Source organism: Carcharhinus amblyrhynchos, chromosome 5 (genome assembly GCF_965287045.1).
Source record: "Carcharhinus amblyrhynchos chromosome 5, sCarAmb.v2.hapA, whole genome shotgun sequence".
Classification (NCBI taxonomy): Eukaryota; Metazoa; Chordata; class Chondrichthyes; order Carcharhiniformes; family Carcharhinidae; genus Carcharhinus; species Carcharhinus amblyrhynchos.
In genome coordinates, this window is record NC_137328.1 from 117,182,053 (window position 1) to 117,199,172 (window position 17,120).

Sequence of the window (17,120 nt, forward strand, 5' to 3'; positions counted from 1 at the left end):
ACTCAAGGCCAGAATTGAATGCAGGTTTGCGGTGCTGTGAGGCATCAGTGCTAACCAGTTTGCTGCATCTTTAGTTAGGTGATAGATCAAAAGAAAGAATTTCCATTCATGCAACATCTGTAGTCATGACCCAAAGGGCTTCTCAATCAATGAAAGAACTTTAAAGAATTTTTTTTGCAAAAAATATACTTTATTCATAAATGCCTAAAAGAACATTACAAACACTTTAAAATGGCCAACACACAAAAGCAAAGAACACTATGTTACAGGAAGGCCCTTCAGCCCAACAAGCCTGCGACGACACATGACATCTTTCTAAACTAAAGACCTTTTGCCTTTACACAGTGCAGTCCCCTCTAAAGAACGCAATCTTATCCAGGTTCTCCACGCACGTCATGTTGCACTCTGAGGTGCTTCAGTCAAAGAAACATTACAGATATTTCAAAATGGTCACTACAAATGGTGCAAAGTTATCCCTTGATCACTTCAGTCCCAAAAGCTCGGAATGAACCTTGACAAAAACATTTTTCTTTTCATTTTGAAGTGTATTCATTGTAATAGAGGCAAATGTAACAACTGCACAGTAAGGCCTTACAATGTTAGAGATGTCACACCTTGTGTAGCACATTAAGGCATGTGGCACAGTGGTTAGCACTGCTGCCTCACAGCATCAGGGACCCAGGCTCAATTCTGGGTTTGGGTCACTGTCTGTGTGGAGTCTGCATGTTCTCCCCAAGTCTGCATGGGTTTCCTCCGGCTGCGCCAGTTTCCTCCCACAATCCGAAAAACGGGCTGGTTAGGTGCATTGGCCGTGCTAAATTCTCCCTCAGTGCACCCAAGTTCCCCTCCAACTCAATTTTCAAGTTTGTTGGGTCGCATCTCAAACAATGATGAAATGGAGTACAGGACAGAGATAGAGAATCTGGTGAACTGATGCAATGACAATAATCTCTTTCCCAACGTCAACAAAATGAAGGGGATAGTCATCAACTTCAGGAATTATAGTGGAGAACATGCCTCTGCCTACATCAATGGGGACAAATTAGAATTGGTTGACAGCATTAAATATTTAGGTGTCTAGATCACGAACAACTTGCCCTGGTCCCCCCATGCTGATGCTATAACTAAGAAAGCCCACCAATGCCTCTATTTTCTTAAAAGGCTAAGGAAATTTGGCATTTCAACTACAGCTCTCACCAACCTTTACAGATGCACCATAGAAAGCATTCTTTCTGGTTGTATCACAGCTTGGTATGGCTCCTGCTCTGCCCAAGATGGCAAGGAACTACAAAGGGCCTTGAACAAAGCCCAGTCCATCACTCAAACCAGCCTCCCATCCATTGACTCTGTCTACATTTCCCGCTGCCTCAGCAAAGCAGCCAGCATAATTAAGGACTCCACATACCACGGACATTCTCTCTTCCACCTTCTTCCGTCGGGAGAAAGGTACAAAAGTCTGAGGTCACATACCAACCGAGTCAAGAGCAACTTCTTCCCTGTTGCCATCAGACTTTTGAATGAACCTGCCTCGCATTAAGTTGACCTTTCTCTACATCCTAACTGTAACACTACATTCTACACCTTCTCTTTTCTTTCCCTATGAATGGCGTGCTTTGGCTATGTAGTGCACAAGAAACAATACTTTTTGCTGGATACTTATACATGTAACAATAATAAATCAAATCAAATCAGGCCAAAAATCGAACAGGCGCTAGAGTGTGGCAACTAGGGGGTTTCCACAATAACTTAATTACAGTGTTAGTGTAAGCCTACTTGTGACATTAATAAACAAACTGAAGCTTAAAACATCCATGAATATCCTTCAATGTACATATGCAGATTAGGAAAAAGGTTTTGCCTACATGGAGTTATGAACATTGGCCAGCAGGTGGCAGTCAGGAGTAGTTTTAATGACAAAAATAAAGGTATATATAAATCAATATATTTCTTCCTTCTCCCTTGATTAACCCAATACAGGTTGCATACTGACTCAAAATGAATGATAAATGACTATCCAATTCAATTGGTCACAGCTCTGAGATAGGGGCCTATAAATCTGGTCACATGTCACCTTATTTTAAGGGGCCGATGGATTGACTAATTCCCCAACATGGACGAAGGATGTACAAGAATATTTACGCCTGGATTTTTTTCCGATTGCCATTCTAGGCAAAGGGGGAAAAAAACGTATCCAGGTTCCTCATGGAAGCGGATGTTAGCCTCTGTGGAAGCATCTTTTAAAGTTAATTCATATCACTGGCAAGGCCAGCAATTATTGCCCAACACTAATTGCCCCTGTTAGCTCCCTTCTTGAATACAACTGAGCGGCCATTTCAGAGGGGGGGGCGGTTACAGGAGTTACCTCTTGGAGCACTAAATAAAATGGAAGCAGACCATCCAGGGCCCCAAATGCTCCATTCCAGGTGAAATAGCAATTTATCTGACCTTTCAATCCAGTATGCTGCATTTGCTGCTCACAGTGTGGTCTCCTCTACGAAGGGGAGACCAAGCGCAGACTGGGTGACCACTTTGAGAACACCTCACAAGTGATCTCAAGCTCCAAGTCATCTGTCACTTGAATTCTCCACTGTGCTTCCACTCTGACCTTTCTGTCCTTGGCCTGCCTCTGTGTTCCAGCATAACTCAATGCAAGCTTGAGGGACAGCACCTCAACCTCTCAACTTTGCACTTAACAGTCTTTGGATTCACCATTGGCTCTGTCTAAACTTCCCGCTGTCTCGGCAAAGCAGCCAGCATAATTAAGGCCTCCACACACCCTGCACGTTCTCTTTTCCACCTTCTGCTGTCGGGAAAAAGATACAAAAGTTTGAGGTCACGTACCAACCAACCCAAGAACAGCTTCTTCCCTGCTGCCAGACTTCTGAATGGACCTACCTTGCATTAAGTTGATCTTTGTCTACACCCTAGCTATGACAGTAACACTACATTCTGCACTCTCTCCTTTCCCTCTCTATGAACAGTATGCTTTGTCTGTATAGCTTGCGAGAAACAATACTTTTCATTGCATGTGACAATAATAAATCAAATCAAATGAATTGAACACTTTTAGACCCTAACCTTTGTCCTGAGTTTCCTTCGTATTTCTTTGCCAGCTTGCTTCTTTTTCTGGTTTCTCATTTCCTTTGTCTAACTTGCGACACTAACAAATAAACTTCAAACTTAATGAGCTAACATTGTTTGACTAGCAACTAATGTTATCTGACTTGAAGAAGAAATTAGACGTAGCTCTTGGGGCGAAAGGGATCAAGGGATATGGGTGGAAGGGGGAATTTGATGATCAGCCATGATCATAATGAATGGCGGCACAGACTCAAAGGTCTGAATGGCCTATTCCGGCTTTTAGTTTCCATGTGTTCAGATGGCAGCCATCCTCCCAGTCACACCTCATCCAGTCACATCTTTTGTTTCCTTATTTGTCCCACTCCCATCCCTTAGACCTGGGCACATTTTTACCATTTCACCTCCCCTGTCCTCCATCCTTTCACAAACCTTTCTGTCTGACCTTCTTCCCATCCTCCACCCCACAACACCCCCTCACAACCATTCCCCCACCACTTCACTTACTCAAAACCTCTCACATCAGTTCCTTTTCCAGTCCTGTTCAAAGATCTCAAACGTTAACTCTAATCTAATATTTTCTTGCCTCTACCCGGTCTATATCCCTCTATTCCCTGCCTATTCATACATCTATCCAGATGCCTCTTGAACATTATTACAGAATCTGCTTCCACCACCTCCTCCGGTAGTGCATTCCAGATATTTATCAACCTCTGTGTGAAAAACCTGCCCTTACACCTCTTTTAAACATTCCCCCTCTCACTTCCAACCTATGCCCTGAGCAATTCACCCTTCAACCCTGGGAAAAAGACTCAGACTATCCACTCTCTCCAAGCCTGCCATAATCTTGTAAACCTCAATCAGGTCCCCCCTCATCCTCTGATGCTTTTCTCTCTCTCTGCAGATACTGCCTGGTCCACTGAGCATTTCTAACATTTTCGGTTTTATTTCAGATTTCCAGCACGTGGACTGTTTTGCTTTCTGTAAAAATGATTCTCATTTCTCCAGTAAGTTACCTGATATGTAAATATCGCAGGATTCATGGCGTTGAGATTACGATGTTATTTTTGAAAATAATGGGAAAATGAATTGCTGACATCATCTATTCTGAGCCCTTGGTTGGAGTTCTAGATCACCAGCGTTTATAGTTACTTTCATAGATTCCCTACAGTGCAGAAGGGGGCCATTCAGCCCATTGTCTGCCCTGACCACAATCCACCCAGACACTATTCCCACAATCCCACATATTAACCCTGCTAATCCCCCTGATGCTAGTGTCAATTTATCATGGCCAATCAACCTAACCTGCATATCTTTGAACTGTGAAAGGAAACCGGAGCACCTGGAGTGTGGTACAGTGGTTAGCATTGCTGCCTCACAGTGCCAGGGAACTGGGTTCGATTCCCGGCTTGAGACACTGCCTGTGTGGAGTTTGCACGTTCTCCCTGTGTTTGCGTGGGTTTCCTCCCACAGTCCAAAAGTGTGCAGATTGGGCAAATTAGGTGAATTGGCCATGCTAAAACTCTTCCTCAGTGTACCCAAACAGGCACTGGAATGTGCCGACTAGGAGATTTTCATAGTAACTTCATTGCAGCATGAATGTAAGCCTACTTGTAACTAATAAATAAATAAACCCACACAGATGACAAGGAGAACATACAAACTCCACACAGACAGTGACCCAAGGCTGGAATTGAAGCAGGATCCCTGGTGCTGTAAGGCAGCAGTGCTAACCACTGTGCCACCCTGTCACCCAGGGTAAGCCCAAGGTTAGAGCTCATGTTAAAATTGGACAACAATCGTGCCAAATTCTAACCATTCAAATAGTTAAAATCCTCAGGCCCCATGTAGTGTTAGAGCAAGGGTGAAACCCTATGGGGAGGTATTTTCCCTTCTTGCCCAATACAATTTCCATTGCAGGCAAGGAAAGAAAATTCCTACCGTAGCGTTTCATCTCCATTTTACTCAATATTTTGTCTTTCGCTCTATCTCAATGTTCACCTGATTTTTCTCCACGTTCACTGCTCTCCTCATTATGTCGATGATCTGCCCTTCTGTTTGCCATTTCTCATCTGAATTTATTTATTATTTATTGTCACAAGTAGGCTTACACTAACAAGGCAATGAAGTTACAGTGAAAATCCCCTGGTCGCCACATTCTGGCCCCTGTTCGGGTTCACTGCGGGTGCATGACCAATGCACCTAACCAGCATGTCTTTCGGACTGTGGGAGGAAACCGGAGCACCCGGAGGCAACCCACGCAGACACGGAGAGAACGTGCAGACTCCGCACAGGCAGTGAGCCGAGCTGGGAATCGAACACGGATCCCTGGCGCTGTGAGGCAGCAACTGTGCCACCCTGGCACCCTCTCAGATGTAAAAGTTCCCACCATAGCCACCACTTAGATGAAGACTGGGACAGTTCTCCTGGTTCATCTTCAATTCTCACAATTGCTGTGTGCTACTTGGCCGCCGGTTTCACTCCGATCGTTTAATAATATGGTCTTTGTCATCTGATGGTTCTACCCCTTCAAATCCTTACATTCCATCCTCTCCAGAGGAAAGATATTTCGCACATCATTGATTTATCATAGGCAGCACTTGGGAGCATTGTGTACAACTCTGGCTGCTACTATCCAGAAGAAGTCTCACAACACACCAGGTTTAAGTCAAACAAGTTTACTTGATAGTAATCCCACAAGGAAAGCTTGTAGGATTACTATCAAATAAACTGGTTGGACTTAAACCTGGTGTTGTGAGACTTCTTACTGTGTTTACCCCAGTCCAACGTCGGCATCGCCACATCATGACTATCCAGAAGGACAAGGGCAGCTGAGACCTGGGAGCACCACCACTTGCAAGTTCCCCTCCCAATCCATTCACCATCCTGCCTTGGAAATCTATCACCATTCTTTCAATGTCACTGGGTCAAAATTGTGGAATTCCCTTTCCAACATAAGAACATAAGAAACATAAGAACATAAGAAATAGGAGCAGGAGTAGGCTATCTAGCCCCTCGAGCCTGTCCCGCCATTCAATAAGATCATGGCTGATCTGAAGTGGATCAGTTCCACTTTCCCGCTTTCTCCCCATAACCCTTAATTCCCTTGTCTATCACAAATCTATCTACCCGTGACTTAAATATATTTCGCAAGGCAGCCTCCACCACTTCAATGGGTAGAGAATTCCAGAGATTCACCACCCTTTGAGTGAAGTTCCTCCTCAACTCTGTTCTAAACTGCACGCCCCCCCCCCCCCAACTTATTTTGAGACTGTGCCCTCTAGTCCTGCTGTCCTTTCTGAGTGGGAAGAATCATCATTGTGGGTGAACCTGATCCAGACAGACTGAAGCAGTTCAAGAAGGCGGTACACCACCACCTTCTAAGGGCAATTAGGGACAGAGAGCTGAGCCAGCGATGGCCACATCCTGTGAAAGGATACTTTTTTTTGTTCATTCATGGGACATGGGCATCGATGGCTGGGCCAGCATTTATTGCCCTTGGACTGAATGGCTTGCACGGCCATTTCAGAGGGCAATTAAGAGTCAACCACATTGCTGTGGCTCTGAAGTCACATGTAGGCCAGACCAGGTAAAGACTGCAGATTTTCTTCCCTAAAGGACATTAGTGAACCAGATGGGTTTTTCCAACAACCAACAATGGTTTCCTGGTCATCAGTAGATTCCTAATTGCAGATATTTATTGCATTCAAATTCCACCAGCTGCCATGACGGGATTTGAACCCAGGTTCCTCAGAACATTAGCTGAGTTTCTGGATGAATAGTGTAGTAATTGTACCACTAGGCCATTGCCTGTCCTCATATTTAAAAATATGAAATGCAGCTAGGAAGGATATGATTGAATACAATAATTCTGGCTTCTTACATATTCCCAGCTTCTATCCCTCCACTATTATCCTGCTGCCTAATTTATTGCCTTTAGTTGGCATGGACATGGTCAGCCAAATGGCCTTGTTCTGTGTCATAAATTTTCAAGGATTAGGGGCGCTTCCAGCTGTCTCGGCGTTAAGCTGTGGAATTCTCTTCATAAATCTTTCTGCCTCTCTACCTCTTGGTTCTCCTTTAAGACTCTCCTTAAAATCCATCTCTCTAACCAAGCTTTCTGTCCTCTCCTCGTGTGACTCTATGTCATATTCTGTTTCATAAAATTGCGCGGAGGGTGTGGAGAGTCTGCAGAAGGATCTAGATAGGCTGGGCGAATGGGCCAGGAAATGGCAAATGGAATTTAATGTTGGCAAGTGCGAGGTGGTCCACTTTGGTAGGAATAATGGTAGGAAGGATTATTACTTACGTGGAGAAAAACTGCAGCAGGCGACGGTGCAGAGGGACCTCGGGGTCCTTGTGCATGAGTCGCAAAAACCCAGCCTGCAGGTGCAGCAGGTGGTCAGGAAGGCGAATGGGATGCTGGCCTTCATAGCGAGGGGGATTGAATATAAAAGTAGGGAGGTCTTGCTGCGGCTGTATAGGGCATTGGTGAGGCCGCAGCTGGAGTACTGTGTGCAGTTTTGGGCGCCGTACTTACGCAAGGATATTTTGGCCTTGGAGGGAGTGCAGAGGAGGTTTACTAGGCTGATGCCGGAGTTGAGGGGGTTGAGCTATGAGGAGAGGCTGAATAAATTAGGCTTGTACTCGTTAAGTTTAGAAGAATGAGTGGAGATCTCATTGAGACGTATAAGATGATGAATGGGATGGATAGGATAGAGGTGGAGAGACTCTTCCCGCTCAGAAAGGACAGTAGGACTAGGGGGCACAGCCTCAAGATAAAGGGGGGACGGTTTAGAACGGAGTTGAGGAAGAACTTCTTCACTCAAAGGGTGGTGAATCTCTGGATTTCTCTGCCCGTTGAAGTGGTGGAGGCTACCTCGCTAAATATTTTTAAGACGCGGGTTGATGGGTTTTTGATAAGAGAGGGGATTAAGGGTTATGGGGAGAGGGCGGGAATGTGGAACTGAGCCACGACAGATCAGCCATGATCTTATTGAATGGCGGGGCAGGCTCGAAGGGCCAGATGGCCTACTCCTGCTCCTATTTCTTATGTTCTTATGTTCTTATATAGTGCGTAGCGGCAGGACGGTGGCACAGTGGTTAGCACTGCTGCCTCACAGCGCCAGGGTCCTGCATCCAATTCATGGGTCACTGTCTGTGTGGAGTCTGCACGTTCTCCCCGTCTCTGCACGGGTTTCCTCCGGGTGCTCCAGTTTCCTCCCACTGTCCAAAAGATGTGCTGGTTAGGTGCATTGACCATGCTAAATTCTTCAAATGGGTGCCGGAGTGTGGCGACTAAAAGTTAAAGTTTATTTATTGGTCACAAGTAGGCTTACAGTAACACTGCAACCGAGTTACTGTGAAAATCCCCAAGCTGTCACACTCTGGCACTTGTTCGGGTACATTGAGGGAGAATGTAGCGAGGTTAATGAATGTAACCAGCACATCTTTCGGAAGGAAGGAAACCAAAGCATCTAGAGGCAGACATGGAGAGAATGACTCCGCACGGACAGTGATCCAAGCCGGGAATCGAACCCAGGCCCCCTAGCACTGTAGGACTAACCACTGCACCACCACGACTAGGGGATTGTCACAGTAACTTCATTACAGTGTTAATGTAAGACTACTTGTGACACTGAAAAATAAACTCTTAAAAACTCAGTGGGTGGTTTGACAACTCTAAAGGTGCTGTGTAAACATCATTGGTTGTTTTTAATCAAACCTAAGAAAGGATCCGGTTACGTACTGGTTGTGGTGTCACTTCCTTTGACAAAATGGAGAGAGGTGTCGAGTGCTTTCTTCCACTTAGACGCAGCAAACTACATGTACTCACCAAGCCAGGGGTTTTCTCCCATTACCTTTAAAATTAGACCAGCCACAGTATACCTGAATGGTGGAGCAGGCTCGAGGGACCCTGGTGGCCTACGCCTGCTCCTAATTCATCTGCCTGTCTGCTCACAGAGGTTGTGCCTGTTGTCAGTACTACTGCAGCCACAGATGTCATTCATCTGTCTGGTCATGTGAGCCAGGAAGGGGATTAGGAAGCGGATTGGATGGCCCTGGAGAGATATCTGGAGAATTGACACTGTGCTACAAGCATTGGCTCTACTCACAGTCAGAGGATTGCAAACAGGCTATTGACCAATCCCACTTCTCAATTCTTTTCTTATCATTAAGGGAGCTGGTGTTCTCAATCCTCCTTTAACATTCTCACCTTGGTTTTCACATCCCTCGCTTGTCCCTCTCTCTTTAATCTCTTCCAGCTGCAAAGCTCTGGGATTTCATAGAATCACAGCACCTCAACAGTACAGAAGGAGGCCATTTGGCCCATTGAGCCTGCACCGACAACAATCCCACCCCACAATCCCACGTGTTTACCCTGCTAATCCCCTGACACTAATGGACAATTTAGCATGACCAATCAACCTAACCAGCACATCTTTGGACTGTGGGAGGAAATCAGAGCACCCGGAGGAAACCCACGCAGACATGGGGAGAAAGTGCAAGCTCCACACAGACGGTGACCCGAGCCGGGAATCGAACCCAGGTCCCTGGCACTGTAAGGCAGCAGTGCTAACCACTGTGCCACCATGCAGGAGCAATCCATTAGGCCCCTCTTCTGTGAACCTGTCTATCTTGATTTCCTCCTTTAACACACTCCTTAAAACCTGCTGGGTGGGATTATCTACCCCCTCTCCTATTCACTCTCTCCCATTGCTCCGCCCCATCCCCCTCCCCTAGTCCCCCTTTCCCCAATTCCCTCCCCCTCCTGTCCCATCCTCCCGATCCCCCTCCTCCCTAACACTCTCCCCCAGCCCCCTCCTCCTTTCTGCCTCCCCTCTCCCCCTTCCCCCAGCCCCCACATCGAACCCCTCCCCTCCTCCCCCATCCCTCTCCCCTCTATCCCCCTCACACAGTGTTTTCCAGCAGCTCACCATTGGCCTCTAGTGGAATTTTCCAGTTCCTCCGCTATCCACAGCGTTTTGCTAGTTTGCACTCGCAGCCACCGGGGAATCCACCATGGGGGCATCGGGACGAAGGGGTTTGGGTTTGCGGGGGGGGTCACCATCGGGCAGAATCATAACATCTCGTCAGCGGGAAGCTCTGTAAAATTCAACTCTGACCGAGATTTTGGTGAACTGTCCTCACATCTCCTAATGTCTTATTTGGGGTCGGCACAGTGGTTAGCACGGCTGCCTCACAACGCCAGGGGCCCAGGTTCAATTCCGGCCTCGGGTAACTGTCTGTGTGGAGCTTGCAAGTTCTCCGTGTCTGTGTGGGTTTCCTGTGGGTGCTCCGGTTCTCTCCCACCATCCAAAGATGTGAGGGTGGGGTTGATTGTCTATGCTAAATAGCCTCTAGAGTCAGGGAGATGAGCCAAGTAAATGAGGGGGAAGGGAATAGGGCCAGGGTCGGATCGTGGTTGGTACAGACTCAATGGGCCTCCTCCTGCACTGAAGGGATTCTATGATTCTATGTAGGCTGAAGCATACAAAGGCACATTCGCACAGCCCCTTTCACTCCACCTCTCATTCCTTACCCTTCATCAATTGGAAACAGGGATCAGCCATGAGCAGAGTATTAGTCATGGCCATTGTTTCATGGCCAAGTTGAAATTTAAGATTTTAAACCTTATTCCTGGAATGTTACTTCCTACTCTCCCAGGCAACAGTTACACTTTAACAGAGCATAACATATTTCTAAATATTTCAATTAACTGTGATTTCTGTTGGCAAAAATAAGAACAGCTGCTCCAGAAAGGAGGAGGGAGAGGGTGAGCCTAATGCGCAGGGTTTTATTTGAACATTACAATATGGAATAAATTTATTTGTTAACTCAGGAAATGAAATGTGAAATATTTATTCAATTTTTGAACCATGTAACTTTAAACGGAATATGTGTTTACAGAAGAACCCTAACAGCTCAAGGTTTTTCAGGTAAAATGAATTATAATGAAGTTGAATGACTGTTGTGATCCAGGCACGGTTTTTTTGTATTAATATCTTGACTAATTGTTTGCTTTGCCATTTTAGGTACAACCTCAAAAAGTCATTATTCAGTCTGTGAGACTATTGTGCCTTTAATCCTGTCTCTCTGCTGTTTTCTTTGGTATCATTGCCGTGATGTCTGTTGAAGACACATTTCTATTTTTCTAATTCTTTTTTCTATTAGGCTTTATATAGGCTTTTTTTTCTATTTTTAATTTGGGCCTAATGCAATGCCCTGGAGTTTACAACCTTTCTGACTTGTTAATTTACGACTGTTTGGCAGGTCAGGTGCTTTGGAATGATTTTTTTTCTTTGTAGGGAACTCCAGTGTTAGTTTGAGCTTTAGATCAAAGAAAATAACAGCACAGGAATAGGCCCTTCAGCCCTCCAAGCCTGCACTGACCATGCTGCTCGTCTGAATGAAAACCCCCTACCCTTCCATATCCATCCATTCCCATCCTATTCATGTCAAGATACCCCTTAAAACTCACTATTGTATCTGCTTCCACTATCTTCGCTGGCAGTGAGTTCCAGGCACCCACCACCCTCTGTGTAAACACTTGACGCGTACATTCCTTTAAACCTTGCTCCTTGCATCTTAAACTTATGCCCCCTAGTAATTGACTCTTCCACCCTGGGAAGAAGCTTCTGACTATCCACGCTGTCCCTGCCCCTCGTAACCTTGCAGACTTCTATCAGACCACCCCTCAACTTCCATCATTCCAGTGAGAACAAACTAAGTTTCTCCAACCTCTCCTCATAGCTAATGCCCTCCATAAAAGGCAACATCCTGGTAAGTCTTTTCTGTATCCTCACTAAAGCCTCCACATCCTTCTGGTAATTTGTTGACCAGAATTGAATACTATATTTGAAGTGCAGCTTAACTAAGGTTCTATCAAGCTGTGACATGACTTGCCAATTTTTAGTTAGAAGCTGTTGGATCCAGATTGCAAAGATTGTTTTTGTCTCTCTCCCTGGTATTGGAAATTCTGCTGGATATTTGGGAGTAGTCTTTCTTGCCTCGCTGGAGTGAAACTTTTTGCTGTCAGTGGTTTGCTGGCTAAAAGCTAGAAGCCAGCATTGGCTCTCTCTAACTTGAGGTGTGCTGGGGGTTCCAGGATGGAGAATTCAGGGTTTCAATTCTCCATCCAAAGGACCCATTCACATCAGGTGTTGCAAAGCTGTAAGATCCAGCATCGTGTGAGCATACTTACTTTATGTGCTAAACCAAGACTGGGGTGTGTGTTTGTAAGAATGTTTATGTGTTGGAATAGTACATCGAGCTGTTAAGGTTTATACAAAATCAGAATTTCTTTTTCTTCTTTGTAATTGATAAAAGCGATTGCTAATTTTCTTTCTATGAGTTAACTGTATTCTTAAATAAACTTTGTTTGGTAAAAGCTCCCTAGAGGGTCATTTGAATCATATCTGGAGTGAAAAATCTTATGCTTACCCATGGCAAAATTCGAAGTGCAAAACTTATAAGAGCGTAAGAACTAGGAGCAGGAGTAGGCCATCTGGCCCCTCGAGCCTGCTCCGCCATTCAATAAGATCATGGCTGATCTTTTTGTGGACTCAGCTCCACTTGCCCACCCGCTCACCATAACCCTTAATTCCTTTACTGTTCAAAAATTTATCTATCCTTGCCTTAAAAACCTCAATGAGGTAGCCTCAGCTGCTTCACTGGGCAGGGAATTCCACAGATTCACAACCCCTTGTGTGAAGAAGTTCGTCCTCAAATCAGTCCTAAATCTGCTCCCCTTATTTTGAGGCCATGCCCCCTAGTTCTAGTTTCACCTGCCAGTGGAAACAACTTCCCTGCTTCTATCTCATCTATTCCTTTCATAATCTTATATATTTCTATAAGGTCTCCCCTCATTCTTCTGAATTCCAATGAGTATAGCCCCAGTCTACTCAGCCTCTCCTCATAAGGCAATCCTCTCAACTCTGGAATCAACCTAGTGAATCTCCACTGTACCCCCTCCAGTGCCAGTATATCCTTTCTCAAGTAAGGAGACCAAAACTGTACACAGTACTCCAGGTGTGGACCTCACCAGCACTTTGATGGCTACAACCTATCTGTTTTTAAACTCCATCCCTCTAGCAATGAAGGACAAAATTCCATTTGCCTTCTTCATTACCTGCTGCACCTGTAAACCAACTCCTTGAGATTCCTGCACAAGGACACCCAGGTCCCTCTGCACTGCAGCATGCTGCAATTTTTTACCATTTAAATAATAGTTCATTTTGCTGTTATTCCTACCAAAATGGTTGACATCACATTTACCAACATTCTACTCCATCTGCCAGACTCACTCATTCACTTAGACTATCTAAATCCCTTTGCAGATTTTCATTGTCCGCTGTACACTTTATTCTGCCACCCATCTTAGTGTCATCTGCAAATTTTGACACACTACACTTGGTCCCCAACTCCAAATCATCTACATAAATTGTAAAGAATGGTCTTATGGTCTTACAGTGTCGGCTGATTTCATAAGGCACCTTGGGAGTTTCTGACCTGGATTACAACAATTACAGTATCTAGGGCTAACTCTGTATGTGACAAGTGATGCTCATGCCACATAAATGTTGGGCAATGATCAACTCCAACATGAGAGAGCATAACCTAGCAGTAGGAGCGGGAGAGATTCTTGCTGAGCCATGCTTGATGTGAAGTGGCATTCTTCAAGGTATAACGCCTGACGAGAGTACAGGAATTAAGGATTATGGTGAGCAGGCGGGTAAGTGGAGCTGAATCCACAAAAAGATCAGCCATGATCTGATTGAATGGCAGAGCAGGCTCGAGGGGCCAGATGGCCGACTCCTGCTCTTATGTTCTTATAAGTTTTGCACTTTGAACTTTGCCATGGGTAATCCAGGCCTCATTCCCATAACCCCACATACTTATCCTGATAATCTCCCTAACACTAGGATCAATTTGGCATGGCCAGTCAACCTAACCCGCACATCTTTGGAGTGTGGGAGGAAGCCTGAGCACCCGGAGACCTATTCCAAGACTTACTAGCTATGGAAGCAGACAAAGGTCTGCCTTTGCACACTCAAGGTGCTGCATTATTATTGAGAGTAGAACAAGACTACATTTGTAGGGCACCACACATACGCAAGGGACTTAAGTTAAAATATTTACAAGAGTCTTCAGCAAAACATGACAATTGAATGATCTTGACTGGGCTTTTCCTAAGGTTGCCAGCATAAATATCATTATCCAGTCAATTTGGCTCACCCTGCATGGCCTTAAGATGCGCTTGGCTGCATTAGATAAAACAAAGACTATTGGTCTTGGCAACATCTTGGCTGTTGTGCTGCAAGCCCATGTTCCATAGCCAACTGCTCAACAATCAACGTGGCGAAACTACAACAGAGAGCTACACACATACTAAACATTGCTACATTCAGAGCTAAGTGATCCCACAACCACTATATCAGCAGTCATCCACAATCTTCCACATCCAATTCTAAATGGTGGAGGGCAATAAAAGCAGCTTCACAAATATCCAGATTCTCAGTGATGGAGGAACCCAGCATATCAAAAGACAAGATGGACGAGGTAAAATTCTGGCCACAACATTTGAGGTCATGTACTAACCAACTCAAGAACAGCTTCTTCCCTGCTGCTGCTGTCAGAGTTTTGAATGGACCTACCTTGCACTAAGTTGATCTTTCTCTACACTCTAGCTATGACTGTAACACTACATTCTGCACCTTCTCCTTTCCTTCTCCCCTATGTACCTTATGAATGGTATGCTTTGTCTGTACAGTGCACAAGAATCAATAAGTTACAGCTAAAGTAAAGTTTTATTTATTAGTGTCACAAGTAAGGCTTACATTAACACTGCAGCGAAGTTACTGTGAAACTCTCCTAGTCGCCACACTCTGGCACCCATTCGGGTCAATGCACCTAACCAGCACGTCTTTCGGGCTGTGGGAGGAAACTGGAGCACTTGGAGGACACAGGGACAGTGTGCAAACTCCACACGATGTGGATATGCCGGCGTTGGACTGGGGTAAACACAGTAAGAAGTCTGACATCCAATGTTGTCAGACTTTTTACTGTGTAAACTCCACACAGACAGTGACCCAAGGTGAAAATCGAACCCAGGTCCCAGGCGCTGTGAGGCAGCAGTGCTAACCACTGGGCCACCGTGCCGCCACTTGTATACTAATAAATGTGACAATAATAAACCAAATCAAATCAAAGTCTGAGAGGATAGAGTTGGTTTGAAAGTGAGTTTTGATTTAAGCCAGCAGCAAAAATAGAAAATGCTGGAAAATCTCAGCAGGTCTGACAGCATCTGTGGAGAGAGATTAGAGCCAACGTTTCGAGTCTGGATGGCTCTTTGTCACAGCTGGAGGCAGCAGCCTCGGCAGAAGATTGATTCACAAAAAGAACAGCACTTGGAACAGCGCCTACGGAGAAATACCCTGAGGTCTTTTTTCTAATATCACTAAGGGTGGCACAGTGGTTAGCATTGCTGCCTCACAAACCAGGGACTGGGATTTGATTCCTGGCTTGGGAGACTGTAGGATCATAGAATCCCTACAATGCAGAAGGAGGCTGTTCAGCCCATCAAGTCTGCACCAACCACAATCCCACCTCGGCCCCATTCCCATAACTCCACATATTTATCCTGATAATCTCCCTAACACTAGGATCAATTTTAGCATGGCCAGTCAACCTAACCCGCACATCTTTGGATTGTGGGAGGAAACCGGAGCACCCGGAGGAAACCCACACAGACATGGGGAGAACATGCAAACTCCACACAGTGACTCGAGACTGGAATTCAACCCGAGTCCCTGGCACTGTGAGACAGCAGCGCCAACCACTGTGCCGACTGTCTGTGCAGAATCAGCACATTCTCCCCGTGTCTGCGCGGGTTTCCTGCAGGGGCTCTGGTTTCCTCTCACACTACCACAGAGGTGCTGGCGAGGTGCGTTGGCCGTGCTAAGTTCTCCCTCAGTGCATCCAAACAGGCGCTGGAGTGTGGTGACTAGGTTGTTTTCACAGTAACTTCATTGCAGTGTTAATGTAAGCCTACTTGATAAATAATCTATTTAAAAATGGGCTGGCTGGGTTCCTGCGCATCTTCCAGCAGAGGGCCTCCTCACCATCAAATGAAACAGCTCAGTCTTGGCGATGAGATTTCGCCTTGGAGATGGTGTAGAAATGCTGAGTGTGGTCTCTCGTTCTGTGCTCCGGTCCATCATGCACAGAATTGGGCTCCACAATAACAAACACCGCTGGCCAGCAGTGTCACCGTGCCGTGGGACAGGTGAAACAGCTGGAACAGCAGCGATAACCACTAAATATGTCCGGACAAAGCCACAATCATTACTCTATTAGATCTCCTTTGCAGAGGCAATGGCTTTGTGCTTCCCACACTTGCAAAGTTGGGCAAAGTTCGCCTACTTTCTCCAATCCTGCCAGTGATAGTTCAGGGAAACAAGATGTGTCCCTCCTTTCAGGCGAAGAAAGAAGTAAAATCTGCAGAAATTAATTATGTTTCCCGCCTGATGAGGTTAAAGCTACTATAGAACATAACTTGCAACGCCGGTTACAAAGCCACATGCCTTGAAAAGATCAACAGTGAAAAATAGCCAGGTAACTTAAAACACGTGGGCAACAATGAAACTCGCTCCTTTTGTGAAAATGAAGCCTTTTTTCTCTCTGTCTGAAAGAAATCTGTCTCTTCCATCAAACCCCAGACGGAATTATTAAATCATAAAAACAGCAGGAGCCATTCGGCCCAGCGGGTCTATACTGGCTCACTGCACGAGAGCCCATGCTCCTCTTTCTCTCGCCCTCCACCGAATGTTTCCTTTGCAAGTTTCTTTCATTTCAATAGAGGGGACTGGCCGAGAGACAGGTCTGTAAGTGACTGGGAGACAAAGGAGAGCTTTGAGCCGGATGGATCTTAATTCCACCCTCGGAGCTTGATAGTGCACAGACTGAGGCCCCATCTCTTCCCTCCTGCTCTGTGCAAATCGCTGTTTCTTTCCAAAAGTGTTTCTTTTCTCGCTCGACAC